The sequence below is a fragment of the Bos taurus genome, chromosome 20 (genome assembly GCF_002263795.3).
Source record: "Bos taurus isolate L1 Dominette 01449 registration number 42190680 breed Hereford chromosome 20, ARS-UCD2.0, whole genome shotgun sequence".
Classification (NCBI taxonomy): domain Eukaryota; kingdom Metazoa; phylum Chordata; class Mammalia; order Artiodactyla; family Bovidae; genus Bos; species Bos taurus.
The window spans coordinates 623,352-639,255 of NC_037347.1; the positions used below are offsets into that span (position 1 = coordinate 623,352).

Here is a 15,904-nt window from a genome sequence, read left to right on the forward strand (position 1 = left end):
GTTTACTATGTACTTTCACATTCATCTTATTTGGTACTTGAAGCACTCTGCAGTTGAAATTATTATTCCCATCTTACCGATGAGCAATTGGAGGCTACAAGAGATAAGAGACTTGCCCGGCACAGCAACAAGCTCCATAAGGATTCAGGACTGACTATTTCTTCTTTACATCACAATTTCTCCCAACTTTCCCACTGCCTTCTGTTTTCAGGGCTAGTTTGCTTCTCCAGCAAAGACAGTCTCTGCCATCTCCCCTGAGGGACCCAAAGCTAGAATTCACTGCACAAGTCTACTATCGCCTCCTATTCTAGAAACCTTCTTGGAAATGAACCACAGAAAACATAAATGGTTTGATCTGACAAGGACCCACCTGGACCCCCATTATATGATTGCCCACACTTAACCTATGGTGACCTCATCAGCCTCATCTTATTTACTTCCATCTTCTGGAAGAGTATTGCTAGTTCTAGAATGTAGCTTTAACCTCACTGCTCTGTTCTTATTGAGAAAATATGCTTTACCCTAAGTTGCCCCAGTTGGAAATTTTTCTCTAGGTGTGTGTTAGTTGTTTAGTCGTGTCTGACTCTTGTGACCCCATGGACTATAGCCTGCCAGGCTCCTCTGGCCATGGGCTTCTCTAGGCAAGAACACTTGAGTGGGTAGACATTCCCATCTCCAGGTAAATGCTGTCAATTCATTTTGTGTCAGGTTTCAAGCTCAAGTGCAGGGTCACATCAATTCTATGAAACTTCAGGACTGGCCCGGTCTCCCCTTTTTGCATCCGAACTACTGAGTGGGCATTAGAGTATGAACCAGAAATAAGGCAATTTCCCTCCACTGGATTTAAAAGACAGTTGGTCCATCCAACTCCCATTTCTCTCTTATAAAGCCCTTACTTACCAAGCCCTGTATACACAGTATTTCTACTGAGATTTAGCTGTGTTCTTTCCAGCCTCTCTTCTGTTCTGTCATAGTTGGAGCACCTAGGCCACACTAAAGTCACCTGTTTGGACAATGCTCCTTCTACCAATGGATCTCTCTTGCTTGTGAGAACTACAAAGGGAGCATTAAACATTTTTTCCAGGGACTTCCCTGGCAGACCAGTAGTTAAGACCCCCAAGGCAGGGAGTGTGGGTTCAAGCCCTGCTCAGGGAGCCAACATCCCACATGTCTCATGGGCAAAAAATAAAAACATAAAATACTAGCAGTATGGTAACAAATTCAATAAAGATTTAAAAAAACAAAACTTTTTTCCCAGGTCACTAGGAGATTTGCACACTTACTACTGCTTCTATTATTGTTGGTTAGCCACTAAGTCATGTCTGACTCTATGCTACCCCATGGATTGTATCCTGCCAGGCTCCTCTGTCCATGGGATTTTCCAAGCAAGAATACTCAAGTGGGTGCCATTCTCTTCTCCAGGGGAATTCCTGACCCAGGGATCAAACTTGGGTCTCCTGCATTGGCAGATGGATTCTTTACCACTGAGCCTGCAGGGAAGCCCTATAGTACAGGTTGCGCTAGTGGTAAAGAACCCACCTGCCAATGCAGGAGACGCAAGAGACACGGGTTTGATCCCTGGGTGGGGAAGATCCCCTGAGGAGGGCATGGCAATCCACTCCAGTATTCTTGTCTAGAGAATTCCATGGACAGAGGAGCCTGGCGGGCTACAGTCCATAGGGTTGCAAAGTGTAGGGTATGACTGAGCAACTAACACAACACACCCTCACAAAGTCCGCGTTTGCCTGGGTTCCTCAGCTAGATACCGGGGCACTGCAGCAACGCAGGGGCTCCGAGGCACGATGTATGTATGAAGCAGTGGTACACACACCGGTCTGTTCCAGGGCTTGGTGAATCGCTACCTACAGGCCCATCTAATGCCACCTGCGTTTGTAAATATGGGTCTATCCATTTGTTTATTCATGTCTATGGCTACTTTCACATTACAGCAGCTTAGTTTCGACAGAGACCATATGGCCTAAAAGCCTAAAATATTTACTAATTGGCTTTTTATAAACCATGTTTGCTGCCCTCTGGCTGCTTGAAAACTGGGCAGTTCTGGTCCTGCCTTCGCCAAAGACTAGCGGTGGTAAGTAGGACGTCACGTAACTGCTTGGTGGGAAGAGGGGGGTGAGGTCAATGCCTTTCAGGTCTCAAAAACAAAAACTATAAAACAGCGGTAGGAAAGTCCCAGTGGCAAATGGTAGGGCTGGGATTCAAAAGCAAGGAGTCTAGGTGGTTCAGTGGCTAAGACTCCCTTGCTCCCAACTCAGGGGGCGTGAGTTCAATCCCTGGTCGGGGAACTAGATACCACATGTGCAACTAAAGGTCCTGCACGCCAGGATGAAGATCGAGGATTCTGACGGCTGCAACTAAGACCTGGTGCAGCTGTTAAAAAAAAAAAAAGCGCCAGCAGAGTTGGTTTCTGGTGCTGCATCTCTTTGAGCAAAAACAAAAGCAGACATAAGCAAACATAAGCAGGCAGCCTCACCCTAGATCTACGCTTCTCCCTTCCCCGCCACGATCCTACCTGGAAGCTGGGTCGCAGTGCTCCCAGAGCCTGCAATGCTGTGATGGAATCAGAGCCTAGAAGACCTTTTACAAGAGACAGAGTGGGGAGATCCACCTCTGGGTGGGCATGCAATGAACCTGGACAGTGGTTCTCCAAGTGTGGCCCCTGGGCTTGCAGCGTCATCTGGGAACTTGTTGCTGCTGCTGCTGCTAAGCCGCTTCAGTCGTGTCCGACTCTGTGCGATCCCAGAGATGGCAGCCCACCAGGCTCCCCTGTCCCTGGGATTCTCCCGGCAAGAACACTGGAGTGGGTTGCCACTTCCTTCTCCAATGCATGAAAGTGAAAAGTGAGAGTGAAGTCGCTTAGTCGTGCCCGACTCTTAGCAACCCCATGGACTACAGCCTACCAGGCTCTTCTGTCCATGGGATTTTCCAGGCAAGAGTACTGGAGTGGGGTGCCATTGCCTTCTCTGGGAACTTGTTAGAGATGCATATGTTCAGGCCCTGCCCCAGCCTCCTGAATCAGAAACTCTGGGGAAGGCCCAGCTTTGTGTGTTTCAATGACCAAGAGGATTCTTATATAAGCTCCAGTTGTAGAACCAGTGAACTAGGGGAAAGGCTAAGGACAGAGCCTTGACCTGAGTGTGGAGGGCAGCCTGTGGGTGCCCTGGGCCCAAAGGCCTCACGTGTGGACAGCATGAGGGAGCTGGGCCTCTTCCTGTTTAGGAGGAAGTCCAAGTTCTGAAATAGTATGCAGCCCTCAACGGAGGTGGCTGTGATCACTCTTAGAGAGGTCCAACTTGATTTTTGTCCCTGGCTTCCCACTGGTCTCTGCTGGGTGCTAAAATGTGGCTCTCCCAGCATCATGAAAGATAGCAATCTTTGATCTGGAGGAGCTCAGTCCAGCTGCAGCCACACCACCCTGGCAATTTCTTAATAAGGCTGACATTTACCTCTGTCTCCTCTGATCAGGCCATTGCTTTATCAAGCTGTGCTTTCCTGGCTCTGGGTGTAATCTGCATGTTGTGTGTCCATAATACTATGTAATTGGCTCTAATGCAGCAGTATTAACTGCAAGCATGTACTACATAATTTCAGGATCAGGCATCCACAGTAAGTACCAAGCTTTCTAGGGTGCTCCTGGAAACCCTCCTCTTCCCCTCTGCACAGGTGATCCAGAATCCTAGAGTCAGACAGATCCTCTTGGTAGCTTTGTCCATTCATCTCCTGTCTCGGGGCAGGTTGACTTCTTAAGTCTAGATAAATAAGGTGGCTCCCTCATTAAGGAAGGGCTTCTCTGGTGGCTCAGCAGTAAAGAACCCACCCCTGCAATGCAGGAGCTTCAGGAGACTCAGGTTCGATCCCTTGGTTTGGAAGATCCCCTGAAGGAGGGCATGGCAACCAACTCCAGTATTCTTGTTGGAGAATCTACGGACAGAGGAACCTGGTGGGCTACAGTCCACAGGGTCGTAAAGAGTCAGACGACTGAAGCAACTTAGTATCCATGCACGTACTCCTTAAGGATCCCTAGGAAGAAGAATTTTGGTGGGTCAGCAGCAGCCATAGCTATGGCCACAGGACATCTTTTTTAAGTGACCCTTGAGATTCCTTGACTTGTACCTACCAACGTGGAAGCCCAGCAGCCAGCACTCTAAGCCCGGAAGATGTAACTACTTCTTACAGGGCCTACATTGAACTCACAGGGACAGGCACAACAAGGTAGGCAGAATCATTTCCTAAAGAGCAGCTGAGTGCAAACACGTAGAGGATCTAAAGCAGCCTCAGTTTCATCCCTCTCTCCTTGCCTGAGCCAGAAAGAGGAAAGATGTGAGCCCCCTAGAGCTTCCTTTTGTGGCCCACGTGCTACTGGAACCCCTCCGTGCTCTTCATGCCCCACGCCAGCTGTTCAGATATTTCTGCACAGGGTATGGCCACAATGTTTGCACCCACTGGGGGGTGCACACTGGGCCTACAGAGGTTGACAGAGGCATTCCCAAGCCTCTCCCCCCAGCCTAGGGTCCCTCTCCAACTGCACTGACTAATTAACTTTGTTTGTTTCTTTGTTTTCAGTTTGTTTTTTGGCTGTGTCACATGGCAGGTGTGATCTTCGTTCCATGACTAGGAATTGAACCCAAGTCCCCTGGATTGGAAGCACAGAGTCTTCATCACTGGGCCACCAGGAAAGTCCCAGGCTCAGTCATTTTTGAATGAAGCTCCTTAACTGTTTTCCTCCTATCAAGTCTGAACTTGCCTTTCTCCACCAGCTACCCACTGCTCTGATTTGGCTAGAGGCTCTGGGAAATTCCAGAAATCAAGAAGAATATTATAAAATAACACATCATTTGAAAAATCTAAATTGATGTTACAGATTCTCCCATGAACATTCTGCCTTCCTCCAATGAGCTGGACTAGTAAAGGATATTGCTTTGAGGTGAGCTTCCAAAGATCTTTCAATAAAGATGTCCACAGTAACAGCAATACTGATGTTACTGATCATGTTTTTGCTCTGTGCGCACATTATCTCATTTAATTCTCCCAACAATCTGAGATCCTCTTGCCATTTCCATTTTGGATCCTAAAAAGATCGATGAACTCTACCTGATCATGTTAAGTATGGAGTTGTAGAGCCAATATTCAAATCCAGGAAAGCGTCACACCAGACCAGACTGTATTTTTCATCATTATACAAAACTGCCTCTTACAGGATTGTCTTCGACAGACATCAGCCATCCAATTTCCCCTGCTGTCCCGAGGAGGAGATGAATCATACGTGTTAGTGGTAAACTCAGTCCTTCCTGGCTTCAATGTGGCAGGGACTCTGGTGTTTGACTTGCTATCAAGGCTGCTCATAGCAACAGCATCACCTAACTCTCCTCTGGTCCAAGGAAAACAGTAGTAGGGGCTTCAGAGTGTGTCTGCACGCATGCTAAGTTGCTTCAGTCGTGTCTGACTCTTTGCGATCTTATGGACCATACCTTGCCAGGCTCCTCTGTCCATGGGATTCTTTAGGCAAGAATACTGGAGTGGGTTGCCATTTTCCTCTCCAGGGGATCTTCCCAACCCAGGGATCAAACCTGCGTCTCCTGCATTGGCAGGCATGTTCTTTACCACCAGCACGACTTGGGAAGCCCAGAGGCTACAGAGAAGAGAGGAGAATCATGGCTCAACAGCTTCCAAGGCTCAGGCTTGGCTGACAAGTCTAAGTGTTGCCAAAATTCACCCTGACTGTTGGATTGGCTAACAGATTTTTCAGAGCACCCTGAAGAACCAAGAGACCAGTCCTGCTCCTTGAGCAAAGCTCATCCTTGGTCTGCTAGGAGCAGACAAGGAGTCTCTGAGGGCAGATGGGGCAGGAGGAATGAGAGATGGAGGGAGAGAGAAGAGGGATGAGGATAAGAAGCTATCTTGCTTATGGTACCTTCTCTCCTGGACTATCCTGGGTGCTGCCTATTAGTGACTTCCTTCGTCTCCCTGTGGACCATTTAAATTAAAGCTCATAACCATTGTGTGGGCATATAATGAAAACAACTGATGCTGCACTGATTAGTCCATTACTCTCAACTGTTAGAAAACATAATGACCTCACAAGGGGCCTTATTCACTGACGTATAGCAGTCGGGCTCTCATTTGACACCTCAAATTAGCAGCCAAAGCAATAACAGCTGGGGTTTTTGTCTCAATATTTGTACCCGACTCTAAAGTGATTTGGCACCGGGCGAGCGTTATTTTTAAACACAGAGCTCTCACCGCCAAGTAACATTTTAAATGGTCTCCAGGTGTCATGTAAAACCTACAAAAATAAATAAAAACAATCAGCTTCCAATTAGGGCTTTTGATGATAGGGGTTCCTTAACAAAAGGGCTTGTCTTTGGTTCTGGCTTCATTATATATTCATGCTATGACAGCAGAAACTCATCTCCTTCTACCCAGCGGAGCCTCGGTGTTAAAAGGAAGAAAAAGATGCCAGTAAAATAAATAGAAAAAGTGGAAGAGCAAAAGAGAAAGATGAGTCTTCGAATCCCACCACTGCTCAATCAGATGCTGGTGGTATAAGTAATCAGGATGCTCCGGTGTTTTTGGTTCCTGAATTCTGAAGAACTCCTTACTCATTTATTGAGATCACCATGGATCCCGCCTCGTGGTGATGCAGAATGATTCAACTGCCGCCCAGTGACCTAGCGAATTGTAAAATGTGCCTTAAACGACCCTGGGAATGAGATGGCCCTAGTCCCCTAATTCTGTTTCATCATCTATAAACTGGGAACCGGGACCATTAATCTTGTCTACTACATTATTTAGAAACGCCACAGTTTCCGGTGTGCAAGATATCTGTGGGGGTGAAGAAATGACCTCCAACTTACATAACTGGACAGGTGAGTTTGTAGCTGAGAAGGAGAGAAGCAGACAATTCCACCTCAGCTGCATTTGAGCAGGGACAGGAAGAAGGGGCAAAGCCTTCAATACCTATGAATGTGTACAGTAAGAGACATGTACACTCAGAGAAAGCAGAGGGCGCATCTGGTTTACCCCTCCCGCCTGCTCCCCACCCCCACCCATGGCGCTGTGTAGGCAGGACCTAGCTCTGTGTTTGGTACCAAAAAGGACTCAAGTATTTACTGAAGGAATGGATGAGTTTCCAAATGCGAAGGATCATGCTTTTGGCATCTTTTGGTTAAACAATAAATCTCCACTCTAAACAGCCTTCTGGGCTGATCCCAGAGTACAAAGTCAGCTGCCTACTGGAGCAAGGCTTGACATCGGAGGAAGGGGATTGTACGGGACCGTGGTAAACGCAACTTTTCTACCGAGGGCCATCACTTCTCATCTCCAAGGACTGCTGCCATGCTGGGAAGTGGGTGCAGCGCTGCCAGTAAGCCAGACATCTAGAATTTTTATATGAAATCTCCTTATTCCTTGGTCCATACTGATGACCAACTCTCCTTAAGGAACAAAAGTCACAAATGAAACATACCTGGGGGCTGGTGCAGGGGCCAGTTTTCAGTCTCTGAACCAAACAGATTACTTCAACAATTTGAATCAAACATATATTTAACACCTAAAGATCACATGTGGGCTATATAAATCAATCAATCTGTCAATGTATTTTTAACGGCATCATGGTACTGTGTGATTAAAGCCTTCTTCCTATACTGCATTTCCGGTAGGGCAGTCACTAGCTAAGACACACTCCAGGAACCTACTATTTTGAAACCAACTATCTTTAAATGGTTGAAACTTATTCAGTGCTCCCTCCTCCACCCACCGCTATCCTCACTGAGGATAATTTACACTGTGAGCTATTGGGGCTCAAAGATGGGTAGGGGTCACTGATGCTGACTCACAGGGCCCCGGGCATGCCCGCTAGCTGGGATCATAATGCAGAATTTGATGTCTCCCCAGGCTGCCCTCTGACCAGGGTGGTCATCTCCCAAGCACTGGCTGTAGGACTGGAAGACCCTAGAAAGGGAGGGTGTGGTCCCCATGTTGAAGGTAAAATGTTCCCTCTGGCAAAATGCTGGAGATTAAGGGATGATGGGATGGACAGGACATACTGGCTGGCTCCACTAATTTTTGTTTCCTGCCTGCTAAAATAGAGAAAGCGCTTCTTGGATAGATGGCAACACACTGCATGAGATAAGAGTCAACAGACCCCATTTTCTGGCCTGGTTCTTCTGTGAAACTTTCTCATGGCTGTGGGCAAGCTGCTTAACCATTCTGGGGTGTTTCCCCCATCCCACCCCCCACCCCCTCTTCAAAGAAGTGGTAGGACCAGCTGACCTCCAAGGTCTTTGCAGCCTACAGTTCCACTCTCCAATTTACTTCGGCTGATTCTGGGTCTACAATGGTATTTCTGGAATGGGAATAGATTTCTAGAAGGCAGTGGGAAGGACTGTGGATACCCAGAACTGTCCAGATCTGCCTAAAGACAGGACATCTGGCCAAACTCTGAAAGTCATAACCAGCCCCCACTGTGCAGCATTTGAAAACATATAGTTGCACGGGTCGGGGCAGAGGGGTCGGTTCCTTTTCTTTGTCTCTCTATGCAGATACCAGGCTCAACTTTTGCAGGGTTAATGGGCTTGCCTGTCACATCTCCACTTATGTATGGAGCAGGGATGAGTCTGGAGTGATTTTCCTATCCAGTTGACTTTGCGGAAGTCACTTGAAAAGTGGAGAGAAGAGAATAATTGGGATCCAGGAACTAATTCACGCAGAGAGCGTTTTGCTTTGGTGGGAGTCAGTTTTCATAACCATACTCCTGGGTTTCAGTGAAAATGGGTCTTTTAGGGGTATAAGATCCAGATGTTTAAATTAAGAACCAGCAAGGGCAGAGTGGGGGGGGGTGGGGGAAGAGGGAAGTGGTAGATATTTCAAAGTATCTAGCTTCAGAAACGGAGAAGGCAACGGCACCCCACTCCAGTACTCTTGCCTGGAAAATCCCATGGATGGGGGAGCCTGGTGGGCTGCCGTCTATGGGGTCGCACAGAGTCGGACACGACTGAAGCGACTTAGCAGCAGCAGCAGCAGCAGCAGCTTCAGAAAATACACCCTTTAACCATTCTGCTTTTTAATGGATGTGAAATGGCTCCAGGGGTTCGAGTCGGGCAGGCAGGAAAACATGCATGGTGGGAGCTATGCAGATCTGCAGAGGGCATGCCCTGTCCAAATGCAGTCCTTGCCACTCAGCTTCAAGCCTGCACTCTTCGATAAGGTAGCCACAAGCTAAATGTGGCAATTTAAATTGAAATCAAGGAAAATCAAGTGAAGCTAAACACTTAGCTTCTCGGTTGCACTAGCCACATTGCAAGTGCTCAAGAGTCACATGTGGCTAGTGGCTACCTACTGGACAGCTCAGGTATGGAGCGGTTCTTCCATCACAGAGGGTCCTTTAGGGGACAGTGCTGCTTCAGACCATCACAGCCACATGTCCACCCAGGGTGGATGCAGCTTCTAAATATTCAAGGGAAACTGAAATTATTTCAATAAAATTACCCAAGATTTAAGTGTTGGGAACTAATTCCACTTTTCTTTAAACATTGGAAAGACCAAAAAAAAAAAGAAAAAACAAGAAGAAAGCTCACATTAGCAGGTCTGATTCAACCAATGAATAAAATAGAGCTGATAGGTGGGATCCTTAAAAGACAATGGGTGCTCCAGAGCTTTTCTACAGTGAATCCAAATCTGGTCTTAGAGAAACAGGACCATTATTCCCTCCATCCCCGCTCCTCACCATCCCTTACTCGTAAGTGCCTTCAAAAATAGGAAACGAAAGCTCAGGACAAGGTAAAAACTGAGAGACAGCTCTGGTTCTCCACTACTCTGTGTCCTTGTCTTCTCCATGCCCTCCTCCCCTCCACAAACTGACAGGAGGGATCAATTTCCTGCTTGGCTCTTAGAACCCAGTTCTGTAGAGTAACGGACCCTCAGCCATAGGGAAGCCAAGCCATCCAATATTTTTCACACCCTGGGTGGAAGTGGTAGCATCAGTCATAGGCAAGTTCAACTCTACAAGGGGACTCAAAAGTTGATAAGCAGAAAGATACTAAAGATGCTCAAACACTGGCTACCAAAGCCACTGTTGGCAGCTGGGACATGGAGGAAGCTCAGAATCTGAGCATCCACACGGGAGCACCTTTTCAAGACAGAGGCAAAGCTCTGTTTGGGGAGAGAACTGACTCCTAAGTGTATCTGGCAGCTCTGAGGCATTCCCCCACCAGCCACTTGCTACTGAGAGAAAAGGCTCTGGAATCTTTTTTCAAAAATGCAAAGGTATTTTCCCATTTTGTTTTAGATGGGACAAAGCAAACCAAAAGGCTGCTCCCAAACTTGGTTTGTCAAACCAGAATATTAGCTCCAAGACCTGGTGGCTGCATTACACAGGGACATAGAGACTGTCCTCACTCCCCAAGGACAGAGAGACTTCCGTTACCGGATTCCACCGAAGCGCTGCTCACAGAAGATGCTGACATTGGGGGTCCTGCTGACTCAGAACCTCCGTGGGTAAAGAATGGCTCAATGATCTTCACTATAGACTCTTAACTCAGGAACAAACACCACGACACTTTAAATTCAGACACTAGACTAGCCTTTAGTGAACAGGAAAATGAAGTAAAGTGGAAACCACAAGAACTCCTCAGATTCTGGTTACTTTTAAAGTGCTGTTTATTTAAATGGAAAATATTGTCTCTACATTTCAAAGAAAGGGTCACTGTTTCCTTAGTCTTATGTTCTCAAAACCAAGCTTGTCATTTTAAGAGCTTGACTATGATCCAGGTCCCAGGCTGGGTGAAGTGCAATTATGGGAAACCCAGTTCCCTTCCTAATACCCTGGGGGTTGAATAGAAGTTACCAATGTTTTCATCAGGGTACAATTTTAATCCTGATTGCCTCCACAAATCACAATTTGCAGCACAATACCAAAAAATCATATTCCGGAGATTTTTAAGACTTTCATTAAGTGATGACAGTTCTATATTCAAAGCTATGTCATGACTAAACACCCTGATTCTTAAGGCTGTTGAAACAAGAGTTTGGATCTCTCAGAGAAACCCAGGTGAAATAGTTTGCAAATAAATGAAAATGAATCTTGTCTCTGTTAGAAAGCACCAATTTTCACTGTGGCTCTAATTTTGTTCATTAGTAAAAAGAAAAAAAAGGGGGGGGGAACCCCACTTAGCTAAAGGACTAGAAAACCAAAGGTAATGAAGAAATGTGTGCTGTTTCAGAAAAAAATACTATTGAACACACTGTTCAACATCGAAAATAATTCTGGGACAACCACAATCTTAGTTCCGTTCAGGACACAGGTAAAACAGAGACTCTAGAGACTGGGGTGGGGTAAGCTTCAAATTCAGTTAATTACAACTGGCCCTCTGCATCCATGGGTGATGCATTTTGGGTTTAACCAACAGTGTACTGATCTGAGGGGATCTGGGATCCACAGGATAAGGCACCAGGGGATACAGACAGCCGACTGTAATTTCAACTCAATTTGATTCCATGAACTTTAACTGACCACCAGGCTTGTGCAAGGCAGTGAACAGTATAGGAATATTCTCCAGCTATGATTTTTATGAGTGTCCTGATGGGATATCTGTTAGACACACACCTGAGGTTATCTCCTTTAATCCCTAGCCTAAGGATTGTTATTAATGCTTCTCTTTTGAAAGGAAATGAACCCCAAACCACTCAACTTGGGTGGAGCTGATTTGGCAACCAGTCGGGTGGGAGGACTGAAATGCCCCCCAACCCCACCCCAGAAGAGCAGCCTTTTCCTCCCGCCTCCTTGTCTGGGCAGTCTCATGTAATGGGATGTGGTGCTGAATAAAGTGATGTCATAGGTTCGGATCTGAGCACCCTACCAGTCAACTTCTCAAAACGAAAGTCTGCAGTTCCTGAATTATTCTGGGCTACAGAGAATAACCTCACTAATACACATAACTGCTTCTCTTGTATGTGTGCTCTGGGATGTATTTTTTAACTCTAATTTCTTGTGTGTAGCAGAACAATTAAGTGCAGGGGGTTTGATACTGGAAGAATAATTCCCTTCTTGTACTTGTTCACATCACCCTGGGACAAGTTGTTCAACTTCTCTAAGCCTCAGTTTCCTCACTGGTAAAATGAGGAGATTACCAAGATCTACCTTGGAAGGCTGTAGAGAGGGGTTATGTAAGATGCTGCATTATAATGTTTTATCACAGTGCCTGGAAGGTAGCAGGTGTTAGAACATGGAGACTATCATGGTAATTATAGCAGCTATAATGCCTAATAATTCCTGTGCTATCCTTTCATTATACAATGCATCAGCATATTATTATTATTCGTTCATCAGAGCATCTGTCCACACCCAGAGGAAGCTCTTTGGAAGTGGAGGACACACCACCACTTGCATTAAGTTATGGGTTTTCAGAATTGGACCAACCATGTCCAGAGATGTCCCAACACCCAGTGCCCAGCACCCCTCGGCCAGGACCACCACCCTCTGCTAGGAGAGTGAGCACATCCTGATCTGAGTATCAGGACTACTCAGATTTCTTTTACTGTCTTCTTCTTATATCAAAAAAAGGACTTTCTTTCTGTATCTACAAGTAGGGCTCAGGGTCAGGCAACGTCATATTTGCCCAGAGGTGGCCGAATTAGGACTGCACTAAAAGTCTAGTTAATTCCCATCATTGCGTTAACTCTTTTCTTTAAAGGGAGCTCATTACCCAGGCTAAAAGACTCTCTTTTCTCTAACGGGAGCTCATTACCTGGGTTGACGCTGGGCTCTAGGGAGCAAGGAATAGAGTGGGAGGCTTTCCTCTCTTGCTTCTCATGCTATGTGCGCATGTGCACGCTAGGTCGCTTCAGTCGTGTCCAGCTCTTTGCGACCCTGCGGACTGTCGTCCACCAGGCTCTTCTGTCCATGGGATTCTCCAGGCAAGAACACTGGAGTGGACTGCCACGTGTTCCTCCGGGGATATTCCCGACCCCGGGACTGAACTCATATCTCTTATGACTCCTGCATTGACAGGCAGGTACTTTACCACTAGTGCCACCTGAGAAGCCTGTATAAACCCAATTACAACTGCTTTACAATCAAAGGGGATCTGGAAGCAAGTTCAACTCCTGAGAAGAACTTCCCGGCAGATGAGGCATGAGGCATCCCAGGTGGCTTCCGAGGCGCCCTTGTTCAGTCTGGGAGTCCTGGACTCCCCGTCACTTACTCTGTCTGTGCTTGTCTGATCAACAATTCTGATAAGCTCTCACCTTTAGTTTGATCCACCAAAGCACCTGGTCATTTAAAGCTTTACTGTCCTTGGCATCTGGCACAATGCTGGCACATATCCTTGCCTTTTGGATGGATTAAAGCAGGGGCTGTCTGGGCTGGTAGGTAACTGAAATGGGGGGAGGTCAACAGGAAAGTGGAGGCTATACACACCCCATCTAAGGAGGGTATGTGCTTTTCAGTCTCAACTGATTGTCACAATGCAGATGTCCAGGCCAGAGTTGCCAATGCTTCTGCTTCACCGAAGTCCAAAGCTGGAATTCTGGATGTTTACAAAAAATTGCATCAATTTTCAATATGAAATGCTAATTTAAAATGGTAAAGACACTCTTAGGATGAAAAAGAAAACCTCATTTGTGCCCAAAATGTAGTCTGTCATCTAGTTTGCAACCTTTGGTTTCAAGAGAGTTGATTAGCAGATTGTGGGAGGGAAAACTTCAGTCCATGATAGAATCAAAGAATGATTCTGCTTTCAGCTCTGCTAAATGGGGCTTCCCTGGTGGCTCAAACGGTAAAGAATCTGCCTGCAATGCAGGAGACCCAGGTTCGATCCCTGGGTTAGGAAGATTCCCCTGGAGAAGGAAATGGCAACCCACTCGAGTATTCTTGCCTGGAGACTTCCATGGACAGAGGAGACTATAGTCCATGTGGTCACAAAGAGTCAGATACGACTGAGTGACTAACACTTTTACTTTTCACTTCAATCTGCTACATAATATAAAACATTTAATGATAGGGTTTGAAAAGACAACTGTGCCTAGGATCCCCAGACTTACCAGAGGAGTTCTTCTGTATAGCTGAATTGCTTGGGGGTGCCTACTGTGAGCAAAGAACATGGAATCAGGGGTCCGGAGACCCAGGTTCTAGTTCTTTGCTACTGCCAAGTTGCTGTTGCCCTGGACAAGCCAAGGTAAGGGCTAGGACTAGGGGGAGGGAAGTGGGGCGCCCAAGGTAAAAATGTTAGAAGGCATGGGCCTCACTCTAGTCCTGATCCTGCTCTCAGCCTCCCCGTGCCTTATCTCAACAGTAAGAGGTCATCCTGGAGACACCGAAGGTCTTTGCAGAGCCAGCCTGTGATGATATCACTGAACTTCCAAAATTGGTAAGTGACAGAAAGGCGAACGAGGCTTTCAAGACAGCACACACTGGTTATCGAAAGACCTGTCAGATCGATGTGAGATTTGGCCAGTACAAGTGCTTTATCAAGGGCAGACCACTCACTGCAAGTGTCTTGGGGATGCGTTCCTAGCATTTTGGCAGCGTATCTACCAAACTTCCGATCTGCTACGTTTGTCTTCTGGCTAGGAGACAATGTCTGAGAATCTTTTCTCCCATACTACTATTGAAAAAAATTTAAATATTTGATTAGCTAGGTTGTTTTTTGTTTCACTTTCCCCTACTCATTTTTTTTTCCATTCAATATTTTTTCTGATTTTTTTTTTTATATAAGATGGCATGTAGGGCAGAGAGGAGCCTGGTAAAACTGGTGACATGCCTGGCTGTCCTCAGCCTAGCTGGCGGAGGTCTAGACACCCAGGCTCAGAGTCCCTCCAGAAATGATTCCTGGCCAGCCAGGGAAACGTGGTCTTGGCATATTCGACTATGGTTTACAGACACCTTACCCAGAGAAAACTGAAAACCGAGGATGTGAACCGCCAAGTGTACAAACCCGCAGAAATTAGCGGTCTATGATTTGGGTAACAGAAGGGCGTCTAAAGGCGAGGTAACAGAAAGTGAGGTCCCTCAACTAAGAAACAGAGCAGCAGCGAGGGCCAAAATCGATCGGTGACGCCCAGCAGTGAGGAGAAGTTGTCTCTGGGACTCAAATGTAAGTCAGTGAAAGAGCAGGATGGTTTTTTTCCCCTGTGAAGTTGAGTTACCTTCAGCTTTATGGGGACCCATCCCTGGGTAAAGGGAATGACAATCTCAGAAGCTGTGGGAGGCTCCGGAGTTCTCCTCAGCAGGACCCTGAGGCCCTGGGAGCTCCCCGAGACCAGCTCTCGGGGCCAGTTCAGACCACCGAGGCACACGCTGGCCCTGCCTCAGCGGGCCAACACCCGAGAGCCGTAGTAACACATATTCTGCTGCTTGCTAGTTAGGCAGTTACTTGGCTGCTCTGAAATAGGTATCCTCTGTGAAAAAGAAGGCGACAGTAAGTTTGATGGAGGGGTGGTGAGAATGCAGAGAGATAACGGATATAAGCACCACCTTCAGTGTCAGCCCCAGGTGGCTTAGCAGTAAAGAACCCGCCTGCCAGTGCAGGAGAGGGGGTTCGATCTCTGGGTCAGGAAGATCCCCTGGAGAAGGAAATGGTGACCCACCCTGGTATTCGTGCCTGGAGAATCCCATGGACAGAGGAGCCTGGCGGGCTACAGTCCATGGGTCGCACAGAGTCGGACACGACTGAGCGACTCAACCACAACCACCAGTAACCACACACTGAACGCCAGCTATCATCACTCGCCTTAGGGTGCCTTCTCCCTCCCCTTCCTGGCTGCCTGAGAAGGAGAGGCCGGGGGGTCTCTTCCTTTGTGTACCATACTCTGCGCTGGACATCCCCCATTGGGCATGAGTCAAAAATGAGGCTGAGGTGGACAGATTTCAGTCTTACCAAAAGCTTGTACA

The 15,904-nt window shown here is 47.0% G+C and overlaps 1 protein-coding gene across 4 annotated transcripts in view; it reads right to left on the minus strand.

The window, feature by feature from the left end:
* The window catches only part of SLIT3 (slit guidance ligand 3), a 758,707-nt gene that overhangs the window by 180,383 nt on the left and 562,420 nt on the right, over positions 1-15,904 (minus strand). The window lies entirely within an intron of this gene.